This window comes from Apteryx rowi, unplaced genomic scaffold (genome assembly GCF_003343035.1).
Source record: "Apteryx rowi isolate R43461 unplaced genomic scaffold, aptRow1 scaffold_815, whole genome shotgun sequence".
Taxonomy (NCBI): Eukaryota; Metazoa; Chordata; class Aves; order Apterygiformes; family Apterygidae; genus Apteryx; species Apteryx rowi.
This window is the reverse complement of record NW_020451111.1, coordinates 200,962-227,108: the sequence shown is the minus strand read 5'-3', so window position 1 is coordinate 227,108 and position 26,147 is coordinate 200,962. Positions and strand designations below refer to the sequence as shown.

General features: G+C 38.6%; 1 protein-coding gene across 10 annotated transcripts in view; it reads left to right on the top strand.

The window, feature by feature from the left end:
- The window catches only part of LOC112977285 (bifunctional heparan sulfate N-deacetylase/N-sulfotransferase 4), a 168,726-nt gene that overhangs the window by 25,083 nt on the left and 117,496 nt on the right, over window positions 1-26,147 (top strand). For 6 of the 10 annotated variants that reach the window (XR_003257433.1, XR_003257438.1, XR_003257440.1 and 3 more), the window contains one exon: window positions 23,674-23,812. The exons of 1 other annotated variant lie outside the window; for it this stretch is intronic. The gene's annotated coding sequence lies outside the window, so the exon portion shown is untranslated. Of the gene's footprint in view, window positions 1-23,673; window positions 23,849-26,147 lie in introns of all 10 variants that reach the window. 3 more of the 10 variants (XR_003257434.1, XR_003257437.1, XR_003257435.1) reach the window with 2 other exon arrangements.

The following is a 26,147-nucleotide window of genomic DNA, read 5'->3' as shown; positions in this document are numbered from 1 at the left end:
AGCTCAAATAGTCCATATTGGCTAGGCCAAGACTTTCTTCGGGCGATGGGCTAGCAGGGCCTCACTACAAGCAGTCAGGACAACCCTCGGGAGGCCAGGGAATTAACTCTGAAGGCGCTTTTGCACAGCCTGCCACCTGGGGTGAACCACAAGCGGCCGCTTTACTCTCCATGCCCTTCTCGCCCGTGTTGCTCATGCCCTCTGCTCCAGCTGCCGCCCTGAGTCTCCCCAAAGAGTGAAAACACGCTGTGTTTAATAACCCAGGCCTCTAGGACGGGGCTGGACTTACCGCTCACCAGCCATTTTGCACCAAGAGCCACCCGGCCGCGCCTCGCCTCGCGGCGCATCATGGCGGCCGCCTCCTCCCGCCCTTCCTCGCTGCGCGCCAGGAGGCAGCCACGAGCCGTGCCGGGGCGGGGCGGGGCGGCTGCTGCTGGTGCCCGGACCGGAGCAGACCGGACTGGACCGGACCGGCACGCTCCCCTCGACGCGCAGGGCTGGGCAGCCGGTAAACAGGGCGCCGCCGGGGGGGGGGGGGGTCACAAAGCTTGCCCAGCGCTTTTATAGCCTCACGAAATCGTTTTGAGCACACACCCGTTTTTCTAAAACTTAAACACATTTGAATACACACGTGAAGGGTGATTCAGCTTAGAAAGAAAGAAAGGAAAGGGGAGGGAGCTAAAGGAGCCAAACAAAAGCGCTCCAGAAGCACCCATTTTCAGACTGAGAGGCGGTGGTTTGGGGCCGAGGTGCCCGGTGCAGGCTGAGCAACGTCACGCCGCTCCGCTCCGCGCCCGGCAGCGAGGTGGCCGTTGTGGCGGTTAATGGCAGTGGCAGGGACGGGTAGCAGGTGTTTCTGGGAACACCAAGCCATTTCCACAGATGAACTAGACTGGCTTTAAAACTCTTAAAAACACCTACCCGACATTGTTTCTCCATTCTGATGAAAAAAAGCCCCTGCATCGCATTTGCACATAGATGAAGTTTGCAAATTAAACAGTGGAGCAAATCATTTCTGATGTAAACCTGGCACAACTTTTAACCTTGGGGGCAAGTAAGCATTAAAATCAGCAACCAAGGAAAGGGTCAACAACCTCGAATGCTGCAAATCTGTAAATTACTGAACCTGCTAAATGAGAACACTCTATGGACTTGTCTTCATGAAAAATGCTAGGTGCTAAGTCTTTCCAGCTCAGTACAACTCTGTGTTATTATGCTGTGTTTATGATTTTTAAGCTCATCTCTGCTGCTAAAGTAAATGTAACTCACCACTTGCAGCTAGGCTTGGGGAAACTCTCTACACTGTGTGTGCTTCCATGCCAGAGACTGAATAACCAACCTTAATTTCTCAGACATACTGTGTGGAAGGTTATGTTGTTTAAACAACAGCTTTAGACCCAGACAGGCAAAACCAAAACAAAATATATTTGTTTTTGTTTTTTTTTTCTTTTAGCCTAAGTAACTGGGTAATAATAATATTCTTGAGCCAAAGCAGCAAGTTTATTTCTTGTGTTTTTTCTGCTTTTGTTGGGTGGTAAGTTGGCAGCATCAATTGTATTAGTGTTTCTGTCAGCACCCACATCAAATATGTTTCTTTATGGAAGAAATCATATTCCAGCCTACTCTGGACATCTAAATATGCATCTTTCATCACATGCAGATTGAAGTCCAGCTACCACCTGGAGTTCTGTAGGATTTACTTCATGAAAGGCTCAGAATAATTCTGCTCCAAATACCAAATTAAAAATAGCTAAGGTATATTTAGGCAGAGCAGTCAGCAAACCACAGACACTTTCCTCTTTAGATTCCATTTTTCTGCTCTTTTGTAGTGTTAGAGCACACTCTTCTAATCCAAATTAGAATTAGGTACATCCTGTGCCTTTTTGGTATTCCCTTAAGCTGTTTTTATTTCCCCTTGTTTTACATTTTTAGAATGCCTTGGTTGCATTACAGATGTCTGCACTGTTTTCCATGACTTGCGAAACTTAGAAAGGGATTTCAAAAGGATCTTCTGGACCTCATCTGTACTGTCTGGGTAGCAYGGGACTAGAGTTCCTGCTCAGGGTTAAATTTCCTGATGTCCATACTGCCTCTCCTTTAATTGTCTCATTCTAGGGACAAATAAACTGGCTTTCTGGGCAGGGGAGAGTTGGGGGGAGAGGCACTGGTTCACACAGGCACTCTGCCCCTCCAGCCACTGTGGATGCGCTTGGATGCAGCTGGCTCTACAAACCTGAAACCAAACTCAAGCACAGCTGCCAAACACTGTTTACACCCAGCCATATGGTCTGTGCAGAAAAGTATTCAAAAAATGTATATCTGCATCAGAAAATATGTGGGCTTCCTTTCTCCAGAAATCTAGACAACAAACTTAGAAGAAGATTTCTTATCAAGAAAGTTTCAGTGCTGCCTTATTTTTAGTGCGCAGAAAATTGAAGGAGAAATCCCTGTACCAGGGCACCACATTCTTTCCCTTCTAGCCAAGACTGAAGTCAGTAACCCCACTTCAAGAAATACATATGTTTACATTTTAAATTATTCGTATTCTTCAGAATGAGTCTCATTTCTTATTTTACTCAGAAGTTCTGACTTTTGTTATTTTTCTTATCTTTCATTATGACAACTGTAACATAAACTTCACAAAAATAGTTCAAGCAGTGTTTTGGGGTTTTTTCCTTTTTTGTTTTGGCAAATGGTTGTTGTGATTTCTGCTTGAAACAGTGTCATCTAATCACTTTGAAGAATATATCTTTCTTTAGAGTACAACTATGGGTTTATGCATCTTCAAGCAACAGGAACCATTATGACAAAATTGTATTAACTCCCATGTAACATATTAATTTAGCATTGAGATCAATAGCTCCAGTAAACTACACCTTTGCAGAAATAATCTGATTCAAAGACATTAAGCAGCAAGGAAGTCACTTTGTCCTTCTGTGAGTGAATCCAAAGAATGATTACTTGGAGTTTTAAAAGTATATTCAATAGTTCACATTTGAATTTTGCGAGCTTCAGATTCTAGCCGCAGTTCTTGTTTTGACTTTGGGTCCTTTATGAAATAACACTGTGGGATCAGATTTCTTTTTCTTCTACAGGTAATTAGTTATGTTCAGACTCAGCTCTTTGGGCTTTAGAAAGCAGATCTCATTGAGAGAGGAAATGCATTATCTTGTCCATTCACATTTCAGTTATCTTCATTTGTGTAGGGCAATTAGCGCTATCATTGTAAAAACCTCTACCATTTGCATGGGGCAGTACCCTAGAAACCATAAAAATGGAAGGAGTAGGCAGGAGGTAAAGGTGTCTTCCTTGTTTATATGACTTCCAGTGACTCTCTTTAGAAACAGACTACTTTTTTTTTCTTTTTCATTTAAGTACCTGGAGAAATTCTTGACATCACAAAAATTTGACCCAGTGTCACCATCTTTCATTTGCAGCCTTTTAAAATCTTGTGCTGAAAACAACTGAAGTGAGTGGCTTTCCTGCGCTGCTAGTAGTCTATTGTTAGCCRTGACACAAAGATGTCACTGTTAGCTTTACTCAGTTTTCTGGCAAAGGTCAAATGTCTGCTACTTACCGTAGATAGACCTGCAATACTGTTGATTGTGGATGAAACATCTATGGCAGGATTAAGCTTTACTGGTTCTGCCTAAGATTTCTGTAAGATTTCAGTGATATAATTTCTAACTTACCCCCAGTACTTTTCCAATAATGAGTTACAGAACGAATTTGTTCTGGTTAACCCAGCTACTCAAAGTTGGCAGACCAAAGTAGTGTACCTTCTGACATAAATTACTGATCTGCCAGGTTGTATGTTACAGCTTCAATAAAATCACTCTGAGCATCGTATATACCAACGTAGCCTTCTGAGGTTTGTTTTTACAACTCACAATAGACCATTACTGATTTTTATTCCACTGTATACAAGATTTCTATTTCATTGCAGATGCCTTTTATCCTTCAACCAGAGCAAAGATTTTATTTCATTTATCTGATATTTATTTAACCACAATTATAAAAAACTTCCAAATTAACTCCCAGAGCAAACTATAGCTGCATTTGGGTTGTTTCCTGTTGTTTTTCTTTTTTGTAAGAGACAATACTATGTCTAAATTCTTTGATTCAGGCCAGACAAAGCCATGACAAAATTAAGACGTCAATTCTGTTCTCATGAAACTCTACAACACTATTAAAATTCTATCTGAAGAAAGAAATTAAGCACATGCTTAACTTTAAACATTTAAATAGACTTATTTTGCTGAACTGAGGTCTGAGGCTCCCTAGTTACAATGCACAACATAATTTAACTTTAAACTAAGAATCATTGTGAATGACCTAATGCAAAAATCAATGGTGAAACCTAATAGAAAGTGAGAATGTTTGAAGCTTAATTTTTTTCTTTTGTTTCCTTTGAATATAATTATACCTCTTTAGTACTGTTTTTCCTTAGTCCTCTACGCCTACTATATCATAATTATAAACCCACAGTTTAGAGCATTAGTTAAGAACATAGTCACAGCAAGAATAGTAGATGGGTGGACACTGAGAAAGTGTTGAAGCACCAGAGAGCAAAATAATATGTGTAAAAAAGAAACAAAAACAGGAGAGAAAAGAGGAAAAGGAGAGGAAAAAAAGAGAGGTTGCTATGTGCCAGTAAATAGAGGTAAACTGAATATGACATTCTCAGATGTATATGTATAGACTTCTCTGTCAGCACTGCACCAACTTTACTGTCATGTGGTTAAACACTATATATATTCCTTGACATTTACCAAATTTTATATAAGCATTTAGGAAAAAAATTAAGCAAGTGCTCTGAGCTGCCCCCATAAAAGTGCTGTAGCATCAGTTATTGTAGAATAATAGTGTATTAAAGTATCCCTGGAAAAGGCTGCTTACCTGCTAAATGGATGTGTGCAGTCCTAAGTGTAGGTACAAGTCCTCCAGGAAGAGTTTTTCAGACATCATTTTACATATGAATCTGCGTCTCTCAGGGTGACATTAGATAAGGACACAGCTGTGGCTGGGCAGAACCCCAGTTGCATTAAAGAGACTGAATAGACATAGGAGACTGACTACAGTTTTCCTCTTGTAAGGTCAAGAACTGAAATGGTTGTAGATAGCCAATATATCTTAATCACCATAAACAACACAGCTATTGTTAAATAATTCTGATGAAAAAAGTACTGTCTGTCAAATATCTTGAAGACCGCTCGTTCTGAAGTTTTATTCACGTACGCAGATATTTGGTTTACTAACATGGGATCAGACTGCTGGATCGTGCTGTTATTAATATTTGGTAAATTGAAATACAAAATTATGATGAAGAGATGTGCTGTCCACTTCTCAGGAAATAAAAGAATAAAACCATTTGATTATATTTGATTTCAAGCCTTCCCTTAACCAGTTCAAAGCCCTATATTAGATGTCCATGTAATCCAGAGTATTTCAGCTCAGTCTTTGTTCCACATGAGATTTAGAGGGGGAAAATGAGCATTTTGTTAAATTGTAAGCGCCTGGGAAAATACCTAAAAGCAAACACAGTCATATATAATATAGAAACAATGGCTGCCTGTTCATACTCAACAAAGTCAAGTGACAGGCAGTGTAGAAACATCTATGTTATGGTAAATGCTTTTGAAATCTCCACAACAATTTTGGAGTGACTGTCACAAATTTATTAGATGTAACTAGATGAAATGGCATTGAAAAAGCATTGGAGATTTGGATTAGCAGCTTCACTAAGTGCTAGATTAGTCAGCTAGTAGAGAGCCCTTCCAACCACTTCTCTAAGTCTAAGGTTGCTTTAAAATACTGGTGCAGCTTAAATAACAGTATCACTTGCATTGCAGGTGTGTCCTTAGCTGAATTTATAGCTAGAGGTCCTTTTACACAGAGCATTTTATTTTTGCCCCATTTTCTTCTGGAAGATTGATGAGTAAATTCCCTTTAGGGCAATGACATCTATAGGTTGGCTGGAGTAATAGATCTTGCTGTAATCTATTCTAAATAAACAGTCTAGTAATAAGCTTCCCAATGCCAAACCAAACAGAAGAGAGCATAGTAATGAAAAGACAATCCTTCTTAGTGACACTCAGCATTTTCCATACTGCATTGATGCATTTGTGTTTGTTTTACAAGAGCTGAGACTATCTGCAGCAAGTGATGGGTGTGAGCCCCAGAAGTTCTGATGCCCAATTTGTGAGCTATTATAGAGGCCTTTCAAAAGTGCCAAGTGTCCATTTCCTGAAAACCAGCTGCTTTGAAAATGCTTTAAGCTGAGGAGCCAAAATTGTGTCTTGAAACTTGAGGCAACTACATGTTATTTAGCTTCTAATGGGGAATGTCAAAGAAAAAGTTTATACAACCTTTTTACACACATATTGGGAATAGACTTTTTTTATATGCTAAGCCTGGCTATGGAGAGCACATAAAGCAGATAGAAATTAGCAAAACAAACTTGATTTACTCCTTATATAAACTGTACCAAGCACAGTGGTGAGTTACACAACAATTGAGAAAATGCTGTATGGCTCTGTAGTATTACCAAACTCTTTGTAGGCAATAGTGGGGAACTCTATTTGAAGTTACATGTTTGATTTTCAGACTTATTTGTGGATCAAATGTTTTAATACCTTGTTTTTAGATTATTCATAGGCAACCAATGTGCAACATGAAGAACGTTTTTGATTGAACATTTGGCGCTCTCGGTATGTGTTGCTTCCTGGTTACATGCAAATATCTCAAAAAATCAGAATCTTCCTGCTTGCATTCACAATCCCAAGTTTAATTGCTGTAACTGTTCTGCAACTGTTCCTTAAAATGGTCTGTTTTGACTAATGTTCATTGCCTTGCTCTTATTCCCACGGTAAGAAATAACTCAGTTGTCCCAAATATGAAAGAAATCTGTGATGGAAGGTGAGGGAGATAAAATACCCTCCATCAATTTAGGTGACAGGTTTCTACAATAACAGTCGAAGTCCAAGGGTCACATTCACCAGTGCTGGCACAGGAAATCACATCCTACAACTGCAAGGATAGATTCATCCCAGAGAGGTGATTGACTTGTAACTGCACTCCCTCCCCTTTCCCTTTTACCCTCCTTTTCCCACTTAGGAGTACGTGCTTTACTCAGATGAAAGAACATACAGAATTGATGTGTCCTCTGGCAGCTTTCAATGTGACTACTTCCTCCCACTGCTGGGACAGCAGCAGCTTCTTAGCTGAGTGTGTGCCAACATTGTTTCTTCCTTTTTCCCTTCTGCCTTTTCCTCCATTTTGAGACTTTCAGTGTGAATATCACCCTGGGGAGCTGCTGGAAAAGTGAAGCATCCCACAAAATAGCTTTGCTGTAACAGTTAACCACAATTCTTTCATCCAGAGTTCTTCAAACATGCACGTAAAGTCGAATAATTTGGAATCAGGATCCTTTCCTTTTTTCTTATTTTTTTTTCCCTCTCTGTCTCCATTGTGCTTTATTGATAGGTGAAAGGCTAATTTAATCTCAAGTGTTCCATGTCCACCCCAACTGTTCCATTTCAATAAATAACCTTGCTGTGAATACATTTTAATTAGTGATTGGATACATGGAATTGCATAGTTATAATATGGTAGGCGTGAAGATCTATTGAAATAGTATAAAAAAGGTATAATTATTTTCAAAAGCTCTGTTGGAATAATGCAGGTAAAAAATTTCCTGCTGGTGTCTGTTTTCTGTGTCCAATGTATCATTAGCACTTCACATTCTCTCTGTATTTATGAAAGGTTAGATGCCTGGACTTCAGGTTGTACAAGATATCCCACAGTTCTGGAGACCTTTTCATTCTTTATTTGGTGTTGCTAGCTGAGAACATCGTAATGAAGACAAGATTTTGACTTCATTTGAAATTAGACTGAAAGTTATCACAAAGAAAAATAGGAACAACACCATGAGATTCAGAAGGATTTTCATAATTCTATGAGCCTGACCTGGGAACATTTCATGCAGTGTGGAATAATACAAAATAGGCCTAGAATTAAAAAAATCAAAACCTCATCATATGTGTTATTGTTGAAGGTACATTGACAAAAGAAGAGGTTTGAGGAGTGGTAAAGGAAAAACTTTTAAGAACTCTAGGCTCATTTCAGAACTGTATCAGAGCTGGCAAACAAGATGCTGTGCTTCAGTCTAGAAGAATGCAATATAAAATTAAAGGAGGTGACAATATGTAACATGATTAAATCAGGCAGTAGTTACATTCTGCTAGGAATGCTGCTCAAAATATATGGCCATGCACTCTAAGGACATGCACTATGGCATGCAACAATAAGGATGATAAAGGCCAAATAGGTTTTTAAACACTACATTAGACAGCATTTGATGTTTGAGCTCCCCTGAAGGGCCTTTTTTTTGCAAAATTACCATGTTTAAGAAAAATGCCAGAAATTCACTGGCATGTCAATGAAAACAAAAATGTGTTCTTAAAATATAGGCAATTTACACCTACTTACAGAGGCTATAGTTAAGGAACGCGTATGCATAAACTGTCATATCTGCTCCCTTCAGCCCCCTCATAATGTTGATGTGGACATTTTGGCAAGTTTTCTGACCTGCACTTAGTCTGAATGAGTAGGCTGCATTCAGCTGTTATAGGTGCTAACATCTGAGTGAGACTTTTCAGCCAAGGGAACATCGATCCATAAGTAGAAGAGGGGAAGAGCAGCAGCCTGTGCTCAGGGAACGAGGGACCGGGGGACTGTRACTGTCAAGGGACACAAGTTCTTCATGGTACTCAGTGTCCCCACAAAAAGAGAGCAATGCAGTTTTCCGATKCTGTGATTCTGTGATTCCCAGTCGGCTCCTGATTTCTGTCAAAAGCATGACAGTGGGAACAACCATCAGGATCGGATCTTTGCTCCCTTTTTTTTTTTGTTCTCAGTCCAGGATTTAAGAGAGGATGTAGCTGCAAAACTTGGATCCAGTCCACGCCTAAATTCAGACCCTTCTCTGATACAAATACCAAAGTCTCAATCAGCCATTGAGCATGATTGTAGCTTGGATGGGGAAATTTCATTTCCATGCAGCTAGTGTGCAGCTGTTGYGCTGTAGAGGGAGCATGACAGTCCTAAGGCTCTGCTCAGCAATGGGCTTAGAGTGGCAGCTGCCACTTAATGTAGTGTGGTAGCATCACATATAATTTGGCTGACTGTAATATGTTTTAGCCAGTGGCATGGTTGTTATGTCACAGAGAAGAGATATTATGTTGATAGCTTTAGCAGATAGTCAGTGGGGAGAGAAAAGCTTATGGTCTCAAAACAAATTCAAAGGAAAAGCAGCTAAATGGGAGAGTTGATATTTCATTTGAAATTTTACTAGTTCAGAAAATAAGACTTTTAAAAACCTTGTAAAATTACAGATTACAAAAGCAATTTGCTGAATCTGCCATGCCTTTAAATGTGTATCTTACTGAAAAGGCTGACAATGTCTTTACTTAGGCATCCTCTTGCAGTGTAGACCCGGCATCTGCTTTATTCATCTCTCATTTGTATTCTATTATTTCACAATCGCTCCTGACCACTTCTTAAATTTCTTAAATCTTAAACATCAACATCTCCAAATGAGAGGAGTCTGGCTTTCAGGGAGAAGCAGCTTACTTACATGTAGCCTCCTCAGGCAAGCACATCAGTATCCCTCCCTGTGGCAGCATATTGTTGCCATTAATTACCTATACGTTGCTCTAAGCAGGAAGGTGTTTTCATCAAGAGCACCAAACAAATAACGATTTTGTTTCCAGAGAAGTCTCAAGGTATAATTATTTGGAGACGGTATCAAGGGATCACCACTCTGAATTCATCAGTATTAGGGGTTTGGGAAGAGAGGGAGGGAGCTTGGAATATGTGGACTGAGAGTTTAGAAGACAGTAGGGTCACCTGAAAAACACCAACCCTACAACCTGGTGTCAGGAGCAGGGGAAAAGAAAAAAATTAAAAAGGAGCCCTAACTATGAATGTTTAGACAGTGATGAAAGAAATTAAGTCTGAGATGTGTTTATCTGGGCTTTTCTATGGAATGCTTGGGAAGAAATCTGAGAAACCTGCATAAACTTGAAAGGAATGTATGATAAAGTAATAAGCCAGTGGAGAGGTTTAAGGTCTAGGGAGAGCTGGATAAAGAGATAAGATATAAAGGTCACAGCATAAGGACCTCACTAATTTTGTGTTGTATTTATTCTTGACTATCTAATTTTTAAAAAAGGGCGAGAAGTGTATTGGTGTTGCAAAGTGGAATAGAGAGCGTGGTATGTTTTGTGCAGGTAAAGCTTACAAAGTGTTGTGTATCACTGAGGAAAACAGAGCAGAAAAGAAAGTTCTTCTGGGAAAAATAAAGACCGAAATCAAGAAATAAAACAGGAAATAACAACGTTTATCCACACCTGCTGCCTTGCAGTGCTGGAAATTGAACATCTAGGACGTGTCTGTTTGAACTGGACAAATAATCATTGTTTAGTGGTCTAGTGAAAAGTTTGGAAAGTGCAGGGAGATCAAAATCTCTGGGGCATATCCTCTGTTCTCATAAAGCAAAGTCAATGAAGCTATGACAGTTTAGATCACCTGGTGACACGTTTCCCCTAGTAAGCAGTCCTTTACTTTTCCTAGATATGGCAGTCTTAGACAAGCAGGAAACATGTCTGTTCTATTTATACTGCTGAAATCTGAATGGGAATCAATATTTCTTAGCCCCCAGAAGCAAGGTTTCTGTAATCCTTTGGGAAGGGAGGACGCTGACACTCGAAGTGTTGATTAACCTCTGAGATTATTTTTCCAAGTGGTATTGTGGAAGAGTTTTATGTTTGTTGTATGAGATTGCCGTAGTTTATCAGAGTCATGACAAGAAAATACTCTCTTGTTATCCCAGATCTATTTACTTAACAGGAGGTGTTGGGAAGCTCCTGTCTTCAGTGACCTACGATTGTTTGGTTTAAATGAACCTGCAACACCTTCTGCAGCTGAAATATCCTCCCAGTTCTGCTACTTTCTTCCTTTCCTTCTTTTGGGGTAGTCCCCCTATGTTTATTAGAAGTGCTAGAAAGGCATTAATCCAGAAATCCAGATGAATATAAGGATTAGTATAGAGAGTGCGGGAGAGAATAGGAGAAAAACGTGGGAGGCATTCCTTCTTAGCAGACACAGGTAGGAAGGATGCATATAATCTACCTCTATAAATATAGAACAAGTTTGCCCAGAGATGTGAAATAGTAATTTCACAATTACTGTGCAAACTTGCTGCTGAAAATGGGGGCAAGTCTTTAAGCTGCAACCTATATAGCCAGGACAGTACAGATCTGAACTACAAGAAGGCTAAGCACTTTGCCACCCAAGCTATAGGGATATTCACACTTCTATACTACAGTGTTCATACTCCACAGAGTCACACAAGAACAGGCAGAAGGACAAACCCCCTTTTGTCCACCTCCCACTGTCTTCCCCGTTTAGCTCACTGCACTTATTAAAAGAGGGAGACCAGGTTGTATTCCTGCCAAACTTTCACAAAGTTTTCCAAAGAGGAGCAAGTACCTGAGACTGCACACCAATCTTGGTTCAAAGCTCTCTCTGGTCCTATATAATAATTACTCCCTTTCGCCTTGCACTTCATAAACGGAATAAGTACATGATGGTCCTATGTGATTGAATGCAGGAAAAGCAGATTGGTAAGGCACTCTGTACATTAGCACAGCTATACTTTTTGGGTCCCCAAATTAGGATGCAGAAGACGAATGCAGTGTCTGCCTTAGCCAAATGTAAAGGGAGCTTTTTTGCATATTTTTGATATGTGATCTTATCAGCAGACAGCTTTTTCTTTTCAGTACAATAAATCCTTGTAATTCCATAGTACAGAAATCTGACAGTACAGAAAGTAATCTTTATGATTGCTAAAAGTCTTTGCACAGCATACATTGTAGCTTCCAATAATTATTTATTACTGGTGTTACCATTACTGAGTGCTTAATGTACTTGTGGTCAGTGGGCAGAAAATAAGCAGTACCTGGTGACAACAGTGAGAATGCACTTCTTCAAACGACAAGCAACTTTTTAAAGTTCTTGTCAGTCTGTAATATTTTTCCCCTCCATGCAACAGAGTATTAAAATAAAAACTTTGGTTATATAAATCAGAGTAGGGTGAGCTCACTCCTGTGCCAAGAGGGAGCCAAATGAATCCTATGGATGTTAGAGCTGGAGGGGGCCTCCTAGATCATCCTGTTCTGCCTCCCTTCCCATTGCTATTAACAACCGCTGGTGCCACAAGAGCAGAATCTAACTAGTGGCAATGCAAAAGAGCTGCGGGGCTCTCCCCTCTGGCCACTCCTCGGTGCACGCTTGTTTTCCACCAGGTGTTTACTAGACTAGGTAGACACCACTAGGTGTTACTTTATTGTTCTACACCTTTCTATTTCCTCGAATCCCACATCTAATATTTGCATCATCACCTCTGCAGTGATGGTGTAACAACTTTCTCTAGCTAATTTTTTCCATTGTTGGACTGACCTTACCTTAAGACTGTCTTTTTTTTCCTTAATGTGTAACATGAATTTTTCTAGCTTTGGTCCACTATACCTTTTAAGTACTTAATAATTCCTCACCAGCTTTATTGTTACTAGAACTAGGTATTTATAGACTAGTATGTCCCTTCCTTATTGTTTCAGTAGGGAGATGTGGAAGTGATAGCTGCATGATAAATGGCAAAGCCACATGGTGAACTGAGGAATCCTGTGGGAAGAGACTTTCAAAGGCACAAAGTGGAATTAGTGTTCCCAAGTGTAAAAGCGTGTGCATGTGTGTGTGCACACACAGGGGTATAAAGAAGGAAAGAAAAAGAGACAGGATTTTCAACATGACTAATATTCCCCTCCGAGAAATGGTTCCATTAAGGTGTTTTGAGAGAAGTGAGATGTATGTAATTTTCTTCAGAAACAATCAATCTAGAGATTAAATAAGGCACATTCAGTAATCCCATCCATCTCTCTGCCATTAGGCATTGCATAATAACACTTCATGTTTTCTGCAATGAGCTGTGGAAGCCTTAAGCAGTAGGATTGCCTCTGCTTGCCCRTGCAATGGCCAGGCCCTGCTAGTCAGGAGCTTCGTCCCCCTGCCCACTAGCTCTTGTTCACCTCACATGCTTTAGCATTTTACTACCATTTCCACTTACGTGAAATTCATTATTTCTCCACTGACTCTCCATCCTTCTGTTTTAATATTACTTTTATTGTCCTTAAATGGATTATTGACAATGTGTCCTTGAAAGGAATCTATCATGACAATTTTATACTCATAGTTAACTGCATTTCCTGGTTTTCAAAGGAGGCTCTTTCTTTCCCAGATTTATCTCACCAATATATTTATTAAAGCTTTTGAATCTCTTTAGACTTTTTGCATAGTATTAAGACTTCCTATTTTCTGAATACTGGAGTACTAGCCTAACTCTCTTGTGATGCATAATCTGAATGCAGACTATTTTTTCCTATTATRTATATATTTTTTAACTGAGAGTTTGATCTGTTTTCATCTATATTAAAACGTACAACAGCTATTATTGTTACCAGCAGCTATAACATGCTTCTATCCTGAACAAAGTAATGTTAACACTGGTTGTGTTGCTTAGTAAAAGACATTTTAATTGATTAGCGTTGGAAAAATAACAGTGGTCCAGCTGGGCTAGTTGATTGCACAGATTGGCTGGTTTAAATATTGCTGAATTTTCTATTTTATCCACTATAAAAACTTTCTAAGATGGTCTCACATTTGTTTTCAGTTTAGGTCAGGACTGTTTTTTCAAGACAGGCTTTTTTTTCCTCCTACAGTTCAAAGCACCATAAAGTAGGTGCAGAGAAGGTAACATAGCAACCACAAAAAAGTAAGTTTAAACACTCAGAAAATTAGCTTTTTGCTTTCTAATAGCAGAGCTTTCATGTTCATATCTTCTTGCTGGGCTTGAAACACCTGTTCCCATTTTAGCTGATTTTGTTTGCTTCGTTCCTGCATCACAGAAAGCTGTGTGGCAGTTTGGAATTACAATTAAGTGTGCCTGTTTTCTRTGAATATTCACTGGTCATTTGCAAACTGTGGATCAGATTTTCAAATGCTGAGGAATTTGTTTAGCCTTTAAACAAGAGTAGCATTTCCTTGAAATGGAAGTTTTTCTTGGTTTGAAACAGAACTGGTTCCCATGATGGGCATAAGAAAAAAACCACTTTTGGCCACTGACTCAGGAAAGTTTTAGTGATCACATTGAATAAATCCAAGTAATAACCACTGTGATTTTTTAAATCCCTTTAAGGCTATATATCCTGCCTGCACAATAATGCGGGCTCTGTCTGTTCAGCAGAGGCTGATAGTTCAGTGTTTTTTACCTTGGCACATCACTGACTTTTCCTGTTAACCTGAACTGAGCTTAAGGGTGTGACTTGCCCCAAATGTGCATCTTTGTTTTACAATTGCTAAGCATCTGGAAAAGTGGGTATATTGATTTTTTTAATAGCACCTCTTTTTAGTAACGTCTTTTCTGCACATGTGCATATAGCCACATAACAAGAAAAAGAGCAAAGAACAATTAGTGAAGACTTAACTGTTTTGAAAGTATCTTTGTACAGTTATACTTAAATCCTTCTGCATTCTCTATTACCTTTTTAATTAGGTTAAATTTTCCTGCTGATATATTAACTGCAAAAGACACAAAAGGTCTTCTAATCATACAGAGTATGCCATGCCACATGCACCCTCTAACTGTGATTTATCCTGAAATCAAACCATTTCTGCCAAATTGTAATCTCAAATCCCTCCCCACCATCAATGACAGGGGGTTTTTTGGTCAGTTTAACTGTATTTTCCTCCGTTCTTCCTTCCAAGTTGTGAGCCTCCCAAACGTACACTAGAAGGCTCCTAAACATATCCCGGAAAAGCTAGTTCTGAATATCCCTTTGCAGATTTTGTGATTGCGTTGGCTCCTTTCAGAGACGTTAAAGTATTCTGATGTATCTGTGTTCAAATTATGTGATTTTTGGCCTCCTCTGCGCTCCTTGTTAATGAGGGAGCTCGTAAGGCTGAAGGGACTTGTTCATGGAAGCTGGATCTCTGTCAGACACATTGCAGTGCCTATGAAAGGCAAAGATGAGGATAGAAAGAAAGGAAATGACTGAATAGACCTACTCGTCATTAGTTTGATAGCTTCACTTGTCTGTGGCCTGGAAGGCTTCCAGCTGCCAGGATTATGGATATGTGGCTGAAGAGGAGGCAGCTTGCAGTGCTTGACCTGGCGCGATCTCCCTGCCCCGCAGGGCGGAGGGTGCGCGGGCCCCTCTGGCCTTGGTGCCGCTGCTTTCTTCTTCCACCAGGGCCATTAGGTAGGAAGGAGAACTTCCCAAGTGCTCCAGAATGAGTCTCTGCCTTCACTGTTTGCACTCAGACAGTATGAAATTAGTCCCATATTTTTTATCCTGATTTTATTTTTTATCCTGTATTCTGTCTAAATATTAAGTGTTCCCTCTGATTTTTCCAGCACCGAATTTCCATGAACAACAAGTCAAAATGAGAAGTTCTTAAACAGATTTTATCCAGTCATTGCAAAGGGAAAATCTACCATGACTTTAAAAAATACATCTCTTACAACTTCAGCAAATCTTTTGCACGACTAAGATTCTAGTACACATTATATCATTTTTTATTGCTAACTAAATATCTCTTTCAAYTTCATCTCTATCTTCCAACTATAATTCTCCTGGAAGCATTTCAGTTGTTTTTGAAGTGCTACAATACTTCACAGCAAGGCATGCAAAGCTGTGAAAAATGTGAAGCCTTATAATAGACTTAAAATTCTTAAATCCATGTTACAGTAGGGATAGCCAAAGCCCAGAAGTTATACAAATTGACTACAGTTATGCAGACCAGAGCTTGTAAAAGATACTAATATCCTTACTCCTCACCTCATTCATATCTGATAGAATCCATCATATGGAAGATAGATCTGCTGACATAATTAATAGTGTATATATGACTTGCATAATTTTTCAATACATGCTATTGACAGGTCTTCATTTTCCATATCCTTTTTCTATTAGAATGTCGTTACTGATGACATACTAACAGTAAAATAATAACAGCAGTAACAATAAAAAGAAAAACATTGTTAGAAAGTCCTTGATTATTGAATAATGTGCTGTTAAAAAATTTAAGTGTTAATTTTTTTCAAAATTGAATTAGGCAGCAGAGCCAGTAGCTGCTCTGTAGTTAAAGCTGGAGCTTCTGTAATAAGATTGATTTTTTTTTTTTTTTTTTGCAAGTAAGTCCATCTTGGAAAAAAATATGTGCTTTGGGGGATATATGTGGAAATTTAATAAAATCTACATTCTGTCAAAAAAAGCAATTTCATATATTTATTTAGTCTTTAGGATTTTCTCATAGATCATCACATTTTCCAGCTATCTCTTGAAGGAGGGAGAAAGAAAAGAGGTTCGGAAAGTAATTCCAAGAAAGCCTAAAGTGGGAAAGGGAAGATTAACTAGAAGCTGTTAAAACAGAATTTGAGGCAGAAAAAACAGCAGAACCACTTTCTGACTTGTCTCACATTTACCAAACCAGGAGTAAAGGGGGAAAAAAACCCTGAGAGATTTTGTATATCATAAGTTGTTTGTTCTTCTCCCCCCACATAGCTTATGCTGCAACTACCTATTGCTCAGTGGTAGTTTATATTTCCATCAACATTATATTCAAATCCAGTGCAACTGGATGCAATTCCAATAGTGACATAGCTTTTGAATGCCAGGCCTCAACTTAGCCCTAAATACAAGAGAAGTTATATTTTCAAAGCAAATACAAAGCTTCCTTTTTTTCTCATCCTCCCTTTCAGTAGCCTATGAGTTATATGTGACCATGAAAACCCAGCATTCTAAAAAGTACCCAACAAATTTTCTGGAGTTAATTTTTGAATCATTATTGTTTAATCTAATATACATGTTCTTGTATTTCCTAACTGGAAATATTCATTTTCAGTTAAAAATGATGAAATTAATTAATCAGTGTTTGACAGATATGATGTAATAGTATACACAAATACTGTATTGCTATACTATATTAAATAAGGATAATATGGATGAATGGATATAAATGCACCTGAGTTAGCGCATTTTTAAATAATCCTTGAACATGCAAGTTAATGAGCCAAAAACCCCACAGAAGTGCAGAAAACAGTGTACCTAATACTCAATTAGTTAAGAGCTGAAAATAATCATTTACAGAACATACACCCTCATATTAAATGCAAGCTTCCTGTAATTCTTCTCTTTCATTGAGTGTACCTGTTTTCAGAACCTGCCTAGTACAAACAGCCACAACCTGCTCTTTCTGACTTTTTCCAGATCCCTGAACTAGCAGAGGGGAGTAAATGAGGCATATGGCTCCGCAGAGACAGCGCTGGCTGCCAGTGCACACAGCCATGGCAGCAAAGGAGGGTCACACATGGAGCCCCTGCAGCTGCATTCCCAGGTGGAGATCCAGGCTTCAGACAGGAGATCTGGATGGAAATTTTAATTCAGAATGAAATATATGCATGCATTTGTAAGCCACGTTATTCAATAGTTCAGATTCAAGTTCTGGATAAAGAGTTGAGTCACTCCTGATTGTACCCCAGGGGTGCCTCCATYCCAGCTATTAGGAACAGTATTAATCCTGGCATTTGACATTCTAGAAGGACATGATCCCTTGGACTTTATAGCTGTTATATGAAGAAAAAGAATAAGAAAAAATGTTGTAATAAGTGATCTGGAAGCATCATTTGTCACACTGATTGTCGTATTTCCTTCATTTGGATACAGAACAGGAAATGGAGGGGGATCCAGCTCACCTTACTCTTTTGTTATCATAATTAAATTTCTATTGTAGATACCTTAGAATCTGTTTTATTCAGTGTTGTTGGATACCATTAGTATTTATTAAGAGCTTCCCATATAATTTTTCCTAGTTATGAGATTTTTGTCACTTTTTGGTGGAAGTTACCTCAGTCTTGCAGCTTTCTCTGTAAGTGGCAGTAAAGTGTTCTTGTACCTGACAATGCCTTTGCATCTTGACATCATTTGAAGTGCCGTACATGAAGGCCTCCCTGCCCTTCATGAGCTCTACCTCTGTACAGACAACTGTCATGCAATGTTTTACGTTCAGCCTGCAGCTTCGGTTTGTCTTATGTCTCTCCTCCTTCTCCCACCCCGTTGCTTGGCTTGTGCAGCCCATGACAGTCATACTGGATTTATTCCCTTTTCATTGTACACTCTCACAAAGGATTACAGATGCATCACTTTGTTGAAACAATCAGATCATTATGGACAAAAGTTGCAAACAGCTGTTTTCATAGCTACAACAAGTTATTGGGCTCTATATCCAACTAGCTCATACCACATATACCTAAAATATACTTTATGTTTTCCTTTGTTTTGCTATGGTTCTTTGGTAGATGGAAAGAGACTTTCACATCCCCATAGGAGCACTGAAACATATGCAGTGAGCATAAGAGCTACTTACCTATACCTGTTCCTGTTGGTTGCTCTTCTGTCCTACTCCCTGAAGAATTCTGGGATGACAGCAAAAAAAGACTGGAATCTAACTGGAAAAACTGGAGTAAGCCTCCCTGGACCACTTGCATTGCTGCACAGTTACTGAAACAAGTAGTGCCACTGACTTAAGCCTCCCTGACTGAACTCCAGTGTGAGTATAGGATTTACAGTTAGGCTTATCATTGGTATGACTATTGGAATAGAGTTGTAAAACAACATGTAACTGTTGCTGCATTTAACTAGTTAGGTAAATAATGGGTGTGGGGGGGTACCACTTCTTTTTTCACATTTAGTTAAAGCAATTTGCAGTAGTTGCAAATTCTGATGTTTGTGTTTACATCTGAGAAGCATCTGTCTTCTTGAAGGGTTCTTTGGGGGCAAATCCAAGCCAGGGACCCAGGGTGCATTTCCCATCGTGTAGCTCAGCTGTACCGTGGATCCATGTTGAGCTGAGACCCAAGGAGCCACCACCCTCCATGTACTGCAAGCTCAACTGGAAGGAAACTCAAGAGCACACAGATGGGGAAGCAATCCAGAAAGCTCCAACAGGTTTTTCTATGTGGATATTGAATAGACCATGAGATGAGGCTACTCACCTCAGATGTTAGACTCAGTGGGGGGTGTCACTCTAAGAAGGAGCTACATGGTAGTATTAATAAAAGTACTGAAACGTAGCCTACAGTGAGCTCTACACATTTCAAAGAAGACATCTCATTCTTTGTCTAAAACTAGTTCAGTGCAATTAAGTGCAAGAACAGATCCCTAAGTCTTAGGCTTCTTTTTCTTATTAAATAAACTTCATTTTTAGTGATGGTTTGAAGGTAATCAGCATACTATTCAGAGCAATAAATATTACTGTTTAAGTCAGGGGTTCTTCATCAATACATCAGCCAATCTGGTTTTGGTGGAAATCTGGGAACGTACTACCTTTTATGACTTAATCGCAGTCATCTCAGATGTGACTGAATCATTTAAAGACATTTGTAAAGGATTTTTCTTTGTATGAATTTTAATGCAGTTGCTTGAAACAATGTTTTTGAAATATTAGGGACACTTATTACCTTTTAATTGTAGGCATTTAACTGCCAGGCCCTCACTCCTCTGCAGGGGGAGCTTACCTTTCTCCAATAACTATATAAGAACTTAGACCCCCATATCCTCCTTTTAGTTGCATGTCTAGTGTAGACAACGTGAATAACTCATTGTGACACAGCTCTTCAGTAGTCCTCATAAAGCAGGTAAATAAGGGCAGAAGAGAAAGTTAATATATGAGGTTATTCTAAAAGAGCATGAATCTTTCAGTGTTTCAACTATCCCAGAAGGCTGAGATAGATTTAAGTCCAGGGCCTTGTGCTGACAACACATCAAAACCAGAAAAGCACAAGAGTAAATTAAAACATTATGATGAGTTCAACCATGCATTTCACAGGAAAAAATACCAGATACAGTTTAGAAATGCAGATGATTTCACTGTATCCAAGACATATCTATTTACAAATCCTATTCCCAGGACTGACAACACATTTCTGCGTGCATTTTCTTATGAGTTTGTTCAACCAACTTTAGTAAAAGAGAGTGCTTACTGTGACTCAGTCACTGAACAGAAAACTGTAAGCCAACACGTGATGGTTTATCCTTTATTATCTACAATTAAAGAATCTACAAAATTAATTTCCCTCACCTTTAATGAGGTTCTGTTATGTAGTTTTGTGTGCATTATTGTGTGTATTAGTCATAGCTTGACTGAAGGGAAATGCATCATCAAATTTATTGTAACAGCAATTTTCCTTAAAGTATATTAACACAGATGAATTGGCAGATACCTAATTCATTGCTTAAACCAATCTTTTATACAATATTGCCCTCTATGGGAGCACAAGATATAACATTTAAAATAAGCATGCTGCTGTTTTTATGTCTTACTACATTTTTTTTACTATAATATCTAGTTTCTTAAAATGTTTTTCTTTTTAACATAAAAGCTGTACACCATCAGGAAAATGAACCTATTACCCCCTCATCATTTAATCTGTTTCTTTCAAGCCTACATTTCATAGTGTAATAAATACATCTTTTACTATCTTTTAGCTTTTATATGATAATTGCAGTTCACAGAGTCACTACTCATAGTTTATATGCCTTTATACCATGTTTTAAAAAAAAAAAATCACTTACACTAAAATGCACACAACCAAGGATTTTCATCAGTGGTATAAACAGAGAAACAGCACGGTGAGTGTCATTTTGAAAGTGTCCAGAAGTTCTCAGAGCAAAGAGGCAACTCCAAGACATCATTGTACATAGACATGGATATTTTCAACTGTAAACCATTGAGCATGAGCAGCATGAAAACAGAAGGAATAAGGCTCACAAAAGAAGTATAATGGTTAGTCAAGTATCGAGAGCTTACTGACTTGGAATGCTCTCACTGTTGATCACTCCATCCATGTTTTTCTCTGATAATTTTAATYAAATCACCTTTATTTTCTTCCCATGTGAATAACACATTTTTAAAAGGAATCTGAACTGAAAGATGGTTGATTGAAGAATGATGATCATTTTGCATTGTTCATACTCTACTGTGTCTTCTCAAAAAATCATTTCTGCTGCTGCTCTCCTGATTTTTTAAGAAAGCAGCGCTGAAAGTCTATAAATAATTCCTACCTCAGGAAAAATGATTCTGTAAYAGTTACACATTGAAAACATTGCTTTAGCTTATTAACTTTGTTCTYCTTTCAGACATTTCAGATAGATCTCACATTTCTAAAGAAAATTGATACAATGTAAATATAAAATCATGATCTTGATATCCTTTGTCAGACTAAAATTTCTTGAAGTATGTTAGCATCCTGCTTGTTGAACACAGCTTTGTGTGTTGTTTGAATGCTAAGACACAGCATACTTGCACCAGTCTAAAAATCAGATCTTAAAGGAGACACTTCCATCTTCCTTTTTTAGTATGGTGTCTCAGGTCTCCGAGTGTGGGATGGCTCTTGTAAAATGACACAGTTCAGTGTAGCATGTTGTGGCCAATGAGAGAAATGAAGACAGCCCTCTCAGTGTACTGGCCCTGTCCTATATAGCTAGTGTCGTATATAGCTCCTGTCATATATAGCTAGCAATTGATATTGTATCTAGGGCCAAATACATTGGACCCAGAGTACGAATTTTACTTACACAAGTAATCCCGCTGAAGTTAGCCAAGCTACTCATCTAAGGGCAACAAACGTTCTTACATCTAAAGACAAATACAATTACTCCTATTTTTTTTGCCAACCTTAAAATAAAAGACTGTGCATATTCATGCACCCAGTAATCACTGGGAACAAACCAATTTACTTACGAGATGAAGGATCAGGTCCCTCCGAGTACCAAGTACATTGCTTCAGAGGGGTGGTTATTTTYGGAGGAGAAGGGCACAAAAGAGAACAGAAACTGATTTACAAAGGCTTAGCTCAACATTAAGATTTCCCATGCTATTTGGAGCATTAGCAGAAGTAGCTCATAAATGTGAGGCCTTGTCCTATAGGAGACAGAAAACAAATGATACTGGGATTTCCAAGATAAAAGAAATTTGCTAACAGATGAAACAAGATACYCTCTACAACAGGATCCATTTATTACAGTAATGGTAGAATACCAGTTTGAAAATGATTTAGCAATGGATTTTTCACTTTGAAGGTTTTTTTAGTTTTAAATTAGGGTACATAAAAAGCTATACTTGCAAGAGCTAACCTAAAAAAAGTCGTACTTAGAATATAATGGAAACTTGATATCTAGATCGCAAAGACAGAATAGGAAAAAGAGAAAGTTAATCGTTCTTTGTAGTTTCTCCTTTGAAAAGATCATTTCTAGTTTCACCTTTTATTCAGAGGTGGATTAGAGTATTTAAAAAGCCTCTGTAGACATGTTAAAGGGGACTCCCATTGGGGCAATGGTCTGTCTAATTAAGCTACTTTGTGAACCACTCCAAAGTTCAAATAACTCCAAAAAAAATTTTTTTTTCCACTTAAGATCTTACACCAAGCTTTCAAGTCTCAGAAACTTAATTTTTAACAATCAAGGAAAAAATCCTTAGTATTAGGATTTGCATGCTATTGCTTAATTTTCTGGCTGTTGTCCTATGCAATAATAATTTGCCAACAGATTCCTGTTTGTTAAAAGCCATGTGCTTATAGGCAAATTAGCAGCCCCACTGCATCCTGACTGTTTATACTGTGTGCTCTCTTATGTGAGCTTTTAACTATTTGAAGTACTGATGTGCTGATTTATCCATCAGTAAAACAACATAGTACAGGAATACAACCCTATTCCTTTCCTTCTTTACTTAGCTACTACAGCTCAGATATGCAGGTGACAAATACGACAACTGAACATTGACGTTATACTGAGATAATTGTTCTCACAGTCCCAAGTGTTGTGATGGAGTAACACAAATGAATTACCTCTTTCTTTCCCAAATTCGTGCTGTAATTTGTTATATAATTGCTCCTTAAAATGAAAGGGAAGGGGTGGGGAGGAGAGAAGGATATACATTACTCTCCAACTGAATTACAGACCTTTTCTTGAAGCACACACTGTTTCCCTCCCTTAGTCTCATTCTTTTTAAAAATAGTCCCAATGAAATTTGGACAGGGAGGTGCTCTGTGGCAACACTAAAGGGCAGCAGAAGAAGAGTGGACTAGCAGGGAGCAGTCCCTGTGCAACAACAGCATTGCTTATTCGTTGTGGTTCATTTCTTCCATCGCTTGAGGTGTAGTTTTTGCCTGTTCCTCATTTCAGCATATATTCTGCAAGTCAAGGTGTACTCTTTCCATTTTATGAGCAAAAGTTCTGCAAACCGACTTGGGTTGCCTGTGACACCCAGGCAACCTGCCAGGTCGTGGCTACCGCCATGAGAACCAGGAGCCCTCCAGGAGGCTCCTCTTTCTGTAGATCATTACAAGTTAGTAAACAAGTTTGCTGAAGTCCATGCCGGAAAAAGGAGTACTTCACAATCTTCTTTTAAGTAGTTGCTCAAGCTACTGTAAAGTAAATCTGTACAAAATGCRTTATTCACTAAAATAAGTCACTTTATCACCCAAACTTGCCTTGTTAGCAGACTCCAGAGAAGAGCACCAGAGCTGATGCATAAGAGGATGACAGCACTTGCACTCCTACTGGGTTACGGTTGCTCAGCTGCAGTACTGGGAAGAGGGAAGCTGTGTGGTGATCCCTGGCCTACAGTCTGATGAAAGGTAACACCTGTGATTCCCATAGGAGACAGAAATATGGTAAATGATTCTTTATACTTCCACAGTAAGAGGAGAGTGAAATGCTATTGGAGCTTCTAGATTAGCAAACTTCCTTTACAGCATTGCAAACTGTAGCAAATGTGGTGACTACAGAAGCAGTGAGCTCTTCTAAGTGAGGCTATCACTGCATGTATTGGCCTTGGTTTTAGTTTAGTTTTTGTAAGGATTTACAAATACAGATTCACTTGCTTATCAGCAGGGAGGTTACGATCACAGTTTTCATGAAAACAACCCAGATGTGAAGCAATCCCAGTATATTGTTATGGTGTTACAGATGCAAATACAAATCATGAGGCGGCTGAGCAGAATGAGACTTCAGTCTCTGTCCATTTGAATATGAGACCGAGGAAACAGCTTTTATCTAGGTTCCAGTCCTTCCATCTTGTTCATCCATGGGTGTTTTCACCCAACTGCAAGCCAGATCTGAACTCGGGAAGGACTTCCGTAAGGAAAATATTGGGCAAGAGCCAAAAAGGCTTTAAGGGTGTACATTCTTCTCTTTTGCACAATGTAAATTCTTCTCTCAATGTCAAAGTGAGCTGGCAACTCAGAAAGGGGTGACGTAGAACAGATTTTGGATTAAGTAGTACAGTCTCTGTTCTTGCTTTGATAGTGTGCTGATGACAGGTCTTAAAAGCCTAGAGGTTATTTTTTTTAGTTGAGTAAGCACTTAAGACAAAGTAGTAATATAATTAGAGAGATGTGGAGCAGTTCTAATGTTAAATGTTAATGAATGTATATTGGTTTAACAGATATTTCAATATTAGTTTATATCAATACACTCTCGGAAACTAACATGTTCAAAGCCTTACAGGACCAAAATCACACTTTACAAAGGAATAACAGGTTAAGATAGAGGTCATTACTGAACTGGTGTGTGCCGATATCTGAAGGAGAAATGCGTCCAAACATAAACAGGGAGGTAAAAGCAGCTTTGCGGCTAGAGAAATTCAGTAGTTGGAGTATCTAGTTCATGTTTCTGCATTTTTATTTTATTTTTCTTGTAGGACTTTGTAACATTGTTGATGTTTCAAATCAGTGCTTCATGCTTAAGTGGACTACTAGCAGCATACTCTCCATATGTCATCAGGGAAATAAGAATAACCCATGACAAGGCAGGCACTTCCAGTAGAAGACGTGAATGCCTTGGGTGTGTTGTGATGCATGAAACTCAACTTCAAGTGTATCTATATTTAATCTCTACATTTCTGAGCATATAAAACCTGTAAAAGATTTTGGGTCAGAGCCAAAGTATTCAGATTTTAAAAATTAACTTATTAAAGCATCAAAGAAACAGACTTTTCTTAATGAAATATATATTTGGATATTCTAAAAAACAAGCATATTCTGCTTTGCCTTTATGTTTCTTGCACTTGTGAGGTTAGTATAGTTAAATACGAAGTTTTGCATGTCTTGAGGAGCTGCCAGAGAATTAGAGACTAATCTGTAACTCATAAGTTGTCATAGTTCCTCTGAAGTCAATGGTGTTTTGACACAGTTTACACCAGCTGAGGAACTGCTCTGTGTGTTTAATAAAAGACACTCTGTTGTTTAACTATATTTAAGTTCATAAAAAGTCTCCACAGATCAAGGAAAAGCCAGTCCTTTGAGCAATAGTCAATTTTTGTTTTTTTAAACTCATTGTGAACTCCGGTGTCAAAAGCCATCTTCCTTTCAATAAAGACTGTAAGGTTGTCTTTAGCTGAAAGAGACATTTATACATATTGTAGTCAACTTCATTTTGAAGGGAGGACCTTCAAAGTGCACGGTAGTTTTTGAAAGGAAAAGTAGGGAGTGCCTATTAAAATATCATCAGAGCACTATAATAGCAGGCAAGGAAACTGGGGGCAGTCTGAGGAAACAAAAGCTCTTCACAGCAACAACAGAACAACAGTCCAAAAATCTGGCTGAAAGTTCTCAAATAGTCCAGAAGGGTGGACCAGGGAGATAGACATATATGGATTAATTTCTGAAAGCATTTGTTTGCTATCATATTTCTAAGTGCAGAACTGAGGAAATTGCATTCTTCTATCTCATAATGTGTGAAGATGAATACATTAAAAATAGGTGCTCAGATAATAAAGTGATGGTATAATGCTTATGATAGATACCTAAATCCAGACTCTGATATTCATAGTTATCTACATAGAAAGATGCTGAATATTCAGCAGTTGCCCTCAATGCAAATGCAGATATCCCTAAAAAAAAAAAAAAAAAATAAAACAGTTGCCCTCATCCAATGCAAAAAAAAAAAAAAAAAAAAAAAAAAAAAAACAAA